We start from the raw sequence: 6372 nt of genomic DNA, 5'->3' as shown, positions 1-6372 counted from the left end.
AACTCAAATTTCTCAATTCTTCACACAATCTATGTTTTCCCACGGTTCTCCATCTGTGAACTAAGTTGGACTAAGTCCTTTTGCGATCTCCTTGTGCATGCCCTAAGGAGCTCACAACTCAAGTCTTGTCACTTTTGGTCAAGTACATGCAACACAACATTCGAAAGATTAGTTGCTAGTTAGGTACTTCTACAAATTGGATGAATTCGACTAGCACACTTGAGAAATTGACCAAAATGCTCTTAAGGTTACATCAAGCGTATAAGGGCACAACTCGTTCAAGTTTTTGGTGTGAAATTATTGCTCAGGGGAGGCACACAAAGCAAAACAAAAACCTACAAAAAATTGCCTCTTTCTACCTAACAGGCTACGAATTGTGACAAATCCTTTAAGGAGGTAAAATAGCTTATTTGGGGCTACATGTGGTTTGAGCTCAAATGGCTGAAGGATGAGTGAGAACTAAACATTTACTTATTTCTGCAAGTTTTTGATTAAGCTACAATTAGAGCTGAGTAATTGGGGATTTCTCACTAATTGAGGCATCAAAGATCACCTTGGGAAGCATCTATTTGATCTTATATCTAGTTTACGCCTTGTTTTGATCACTCAATTTCATCCTCCAAAAGATTTTTGCACCAAAATAGTGAGCTCCTCTTGGATTTTGATGATTAATCTCTTATATTAGCACTAATTATTTTCATCCAAATCACTTGTATTGAGATTAGACACTGACCTTGAGTAGTACTCAAGTGTTAAGACCTTCTCAAACCCTAAAAATGACTACTTGAGTTATGCTTGATAAGTTCAAAGGGGAGTCCTTCCACACATGGCAAGTTAAAATCAAATTTATATTAATGAAGGATGAGCTATGGGGCATTGTAAATGGAAGGAAAAAATGTTTGGAGGATGAAGGGGATGAAAAGAACAAATGGTTAAGCCGAGATGAAAAGGGATTAGCTATCATTGCATTAGGATTGGGAGGATTTATCCATCAGATTGCATCACAAGATACATCCAAGGGTGCTTGGGATGAGGTAGAGAAATTGTTTGGGGCAAAGCAAAAGAATTCAAAAATATGCTTGAAAATACAATTCTTTGGCTTGGACATAGCACATCTTAGCAAAATGAAGAGTATAACTCAACAATTGGTTGGCATTAGGGCACCACTAGAAGAAGAGGATGCCATAGCCATATTGTTAAAAAGCATGACACTTAAGGATTATGGGCCCTTAGTGGCTACCTTGAAGAACCTCCCAGATCCAACCATATAAAAAGATTTCCAATATGCATCTTTCTATGTATAGAGAATAATTTCAATAATTAATATCAATGATATCCATGCATATTCATAGATGAATATGTACATGGAGTAAATAAAAATATTTCTTTTAGAATGCACAAACGGTGGGAATTACTCTTTTAGAATAACATAAAGATAAACTTTATTTTCTACAAAATTTAAGAAAATTTTACCATAACCTCCTTTGTATGGCTGACCATTTCTCAATTTTTACATTCTAATATCAATTTAAAATTAATTTTTAGCTTGTGTGCCAAATAATTTATTGAGTTCATCCCATGCATCTTTTGCCCATTGTATCCCTGTGATGTGATGAATGATTTCATCATTTAAACTGAGTGTGTGATAAGTCCCAATGCTTTTTCATTCCTGCTCTTGCACTCATTTTTCCCTCTCACCTCTGGGCATTCATCTCTTCCCTCAACTAGCCCCCACAGATTTTTCCTCTCATGAGCAGATACATGGTTTTTGTCTACCATGTGTAAAACTGCTCCCCATTAAATTTGGCTATTTCTTGTGTTGTACTCATGATGTGAAGGGGGTCTTACCTCTTAATCCAATTTCAAGATTCAAGGGCAGTTCTACCCTTTTACAACTCAATTTGGTGTTTAGGAGATTATTACAAGAGATTTATCAGCATAAAATCACCAAAAATTACATTAAATCAAGGGTAACCAATTTATACGGAATGGTTGGAGTACCAAACCATCTCCAAATTGTGTGATTCATGGTGGTTCTCATATGGATTCAACACCAATGATCATCATTGATACAACATAATGGATGTCATAAAGTTAATACATCATCTTCAACTCAAGGATACAACATAAGAAGTTGGGAAATTACAAAATGAAAATTGATTTAATAAATGTCATCATATTCAAAAGATTGGCTTGAGCCATTTTTGGAACTCCCTCTAGCATGCTTTTTATTAGAAATAAGAGAGATGGACAGAGTGGAGGATGCGGAAGAAACGAAGTGGATGCTCTCGGTAGAGACTCTCTTGATGGTGTCTAACCCTTTAAAATCAAGCAATGGCAATGTAGCAAAATGAAAATGAAGTAAAGTAGAGTAGAGAGGCTTGGAATGGCTTGAAATGTAGCTAGTCTTGTTACTGCATGTAGCTATCCAATGCCGAGTTGAAGTAGACTTGAGAAGAGCTTCTCCCTCTTGATGTAGAGCCTCAAAATGATGCCTTCTACTATACCTTCACCTACTCCTCAATCTCCTTTTGTGAATTCTTTGTACTCCACTGTACTTTATTTATAGAGATAGTTTTGCCGAAGCTATGCTCCCAGTCTCCCCAAGCTACAACTAGTAATCCTCCTCCTTTTTTGTAGGTTTCCTTCCACCCGAAACCCTTTTCTAGTGAGGAGGAGTGTGAGGAACTTTAGTTGAAAAGTCGGCTTAGGAAGTGGACTGCTTTTTTTGATTTGTACAAATACATTGATGCTCAGTGTATTAGTCTAATTCAAATTATGCTTCAATATAAAGTGCCACCTTGTGGAATAACCTCCGTATGAACCCAACAATGTGGGATGGTATCTAGCATGTGCTTAAGACGTAATTCGTCTCTATAAACAAGATAAACAACTTTTGCCAGTTGTTTAAATTGGATAAATATTCCTAGGAATTTCAAGACCTCTGGTGAGGATGAACTATTTATAAGGCACTTGAGGAGCCTCATGTGTTGATTTATACGCTATACTCAACCTTTTACCAGATTATTAGAATGAGGTCCTCTAGAATCATATTCATTCTCTTGACAACATCCATTGTTATGCCAAAAAATTTGATGATACCCTTACTGTTCAAAGAGGTGGTGAGCCTGGTAGATAGTAGGTGATACCTCATGCAAGAGCCAAAAACCCTCTAAAGACAGAAAGCAAGGGCATGTTCCAACATCCCATGAGCATTATTCATCACTGCAAGAGAATCCTAAGAAGTGCTCTAAGAAGGATCTAGTGGCAGTGCTTTGAGTGCAACCAACTCAGCCATCACTATAGGGATTGTCCAAAGAATAATTCTTTGGGGTTTAAGACCTCGATACATATTACAAAACTACAAAGTAAATCTTTGATCTCTTCTATTGAAATTCATCATTTAGATAGTAGTAGCTACCCATGGTATCAAATTAGTGAGTTTGCCTTTGGTGTGCATAATCTCTTTTGAGTTAAGGGATCTATGGTCAACCACCATCGGGTGTAAATTCTGTTTGAAAATGTCTCTACTTTCAATTTGATTTCTTCACATTCGGTGCAGACACTCCGCCTACCCATAGTGGCAAGTGATCAATGTTGCCAGGGATACAGACATGGAAGTGTGGGATCAAACGGTGCCTAGGCAAAGTCCAGATTTAAGACTATCGAGAAGCTTTAGAATTCCGCATCATGAACCTTGATAGGGTGGGCTTGCTCTTGGGAATGTCCTAGATTTTCGATATAAGAGCAAGATGGTGATGTTGGATTATCAGTATCATAGGCTCTTGTTTGTCCATGACACTACATTTTGTTGACTACTCAAGCTTTGGTGGAGGATATATATAAAACTCTTTTTAATCCAAATTGCAAACCATATTGTTCTTTTCATGATCTTTTCAATTCTAAATGTTAAGATCATTTGCCTCTATGAATGTAATTCTATCTCAAGTAGTGAAGCTAAAAGAACAATAAATTTTGGATGATATTTTAAAAGAGTTTCATGATGTATTTCTGAGCGAGTTACCAGATGATCCGCCACCTGAGAGGGGCATTGATCATGCAACTAAGATTTTCCCTAGTAGTAATCCCGGCTCCTCCTGGAAACCTTATTGGTTCAAGATTGCTTGACAACTGCAAGATTATCTTAATAAAGTTTTTGTTTAGTCTCCATGGGGCGTTCCCATTCTTCTTTTCTTAGAATAAAGATAGTAGCACATGCGTTTCTACGTAGATTACAAAGGCTTAAATAAACTCACTATTAAGAACATGTATCTTTCATTAAGGATGGATGACGTGGTAGATTATCTTTGAGGTGCTAAGTATTTCACCAAGATTGATCTACAATCAGGCTATCATCAAATAAGGATTAAACCCAAGGACATGCCTAAGACTATGTTTCGAATGCGCTATGGCCACTGTGAGTTTTCGGTCCTACCTTTTGGATTGACCAATGCTCCTACTACTTTTTAGCAAGACAGATGATGAACTATTTATTTTTTCTATATCTAGGAAAGTGGGTTGTCATCTTCTCGGATGACATAATGATTTACAATAGGTCATTGGAAGAGCACATACAGTAGGTCATCTAAGTATCTCAGAGTTGTCTTACAGATACTCAAATGGGAGAAGTTGTATGCGAAAGAGTCAAAGTGTGATTTCTTCAAGAAGGAACTCTTGTATATGGGTCATATCATCTCTGTTTGATTGTGTGAGGATTGATCTAGATAAGATTTGAAAGGTCTTGGAATGGCTGATTCCATACACAATTCATTGAGAAAAGAAATGTGTGAAGGTGAAACATGAATAGAGAAAGGGGAGGATCATGCACATTAGAAAACGATAAACTAAGGTTGATTTGTATGGTCATTTGTAATAAAAGGTGAAGTCAAATGCCAAAAAGGTAGCACATAGAAAGTCCAAGGGAGCACATGTAGTGTGAGCATTTATGGACACATGGTTGGCACTAGGGTGAACACAATGTATAGATTGGGAGCTCCATGAGAGCTATAAAATGATGTACTTGGATCAACTCTAATGCAATGTGATTATTGAGTTTATGTGGTTATTATTGTGTGATTGCTTAACCTCTAGCGTAATCTTATATTATTATTTTTCTTAAACTTCATCATGGATTTGATTGCTTGCTATGGGTTGCCTTAAATCAATGCTCGTTCAACATGGTATCACAGCCACCTAAGGCTAGCCATAGCAAGTGATTAGGGTTTACTGATTTTTATTTTTATTTTTATTATTAGAGCTTCCTCTATCTTAGGATTCAGCCTAGGAAACATTATTTACCTTAGGAATTTCATCCAAATCTTCTCTTGTGCTATCGTCTCCACTACAAAAAGAAAGATCTTTTTTATAACTCTCTAAAGTTGTTATCTTCTCCAGAGCAAACTCTTCTAATGCAAGGCTTGATTTAGCAGGCTCAATTCGACAGCCAAGCAACTAAATCTCAGGTGGCTAGCATAGCAAGCCATCATTTTGTTAAACTCAACACAATAGCTTGTTATAGCAAGCTGTAGCAACTAGTACAGCTTGCTATCTTCATCAAGCAAGAGAAGTAGTATACCTAGTGAGACGACTACGAGTGAGAGAAAGCAAGACAACTCTAATGCTTCCTTGTGTGCACAACAAATGCAAGCACTACCGAGCCAACATGCAATGATTGCAAGCAAGTGTAAACATCTACAGTAGAGTCATCACAGCAGAACAGATAGTACCCATTGCAATAAGGCACCGACAACATAACACCACCTCTTGCGCCCCCCATCAACACAACAGTAGAGCTTCCAAAGGAGCAGGTAGTACCCATTGCAACAAGGCACCGTCAAAACATAACACCACCTCCTACGTTACCCAACAGAGCTTCCCGGGCAAAACTTCGCAGCTCTTGAGGCATGACAACTACGGTGAGATTAACAACGTGTGTGGTAGTGTTCTTAATTAAGCATCACGCCCTCTTGCCCATAAGCTTTTTAGTAGTAGCGTGGCATAGAGATGACGAAGCAATTGCAGGAGAGAAGAGGTCTTTGGGTGTTGAAATAAGACAAAGATGAAGGAGGGCAAGACCACCATAGCATAAGAAGAAGACTAGAACACATCTCAGAAGAACCTCGACCGACAGCATCAGCCACACGCTCGATGCGGCAGCAGCTTCATTGCATTTGTGGAAGATAAGGATAACGTTTATTAAAAACCTTAGGCTATTAACACGTAGAAACGCTTTTTAAAAAAGGAGAAATAAAAAAAATGTTAAAGATAAGGTTGCAAGTGGTTACTCACATGCATTCCAAAAGGGTTGTTCACATGGGCGCATGATGTTGAGCATTACATTAAAAGTGCATGATTGTAAGACATATAACATTC

Source organism: Cibotium barometz, chromosome 45, assembly GCF_041138505.1.
Source record: "Cibotium barometz isolate CiBa-2024 chromosome 45, ASM4113850v1, whole genome shotgun sequence".
NCBI lineage: Eukaryota > Viridiplantae > Streptophyta > Polypodiopsida > Cyatheales > Cibotiaceae > Cibotium > Cibotium barometz.
The sequence above is the reverse complement of the archived record's forward strand: the minus strand, read 5'-3'. Positions refer to the sequence as shown.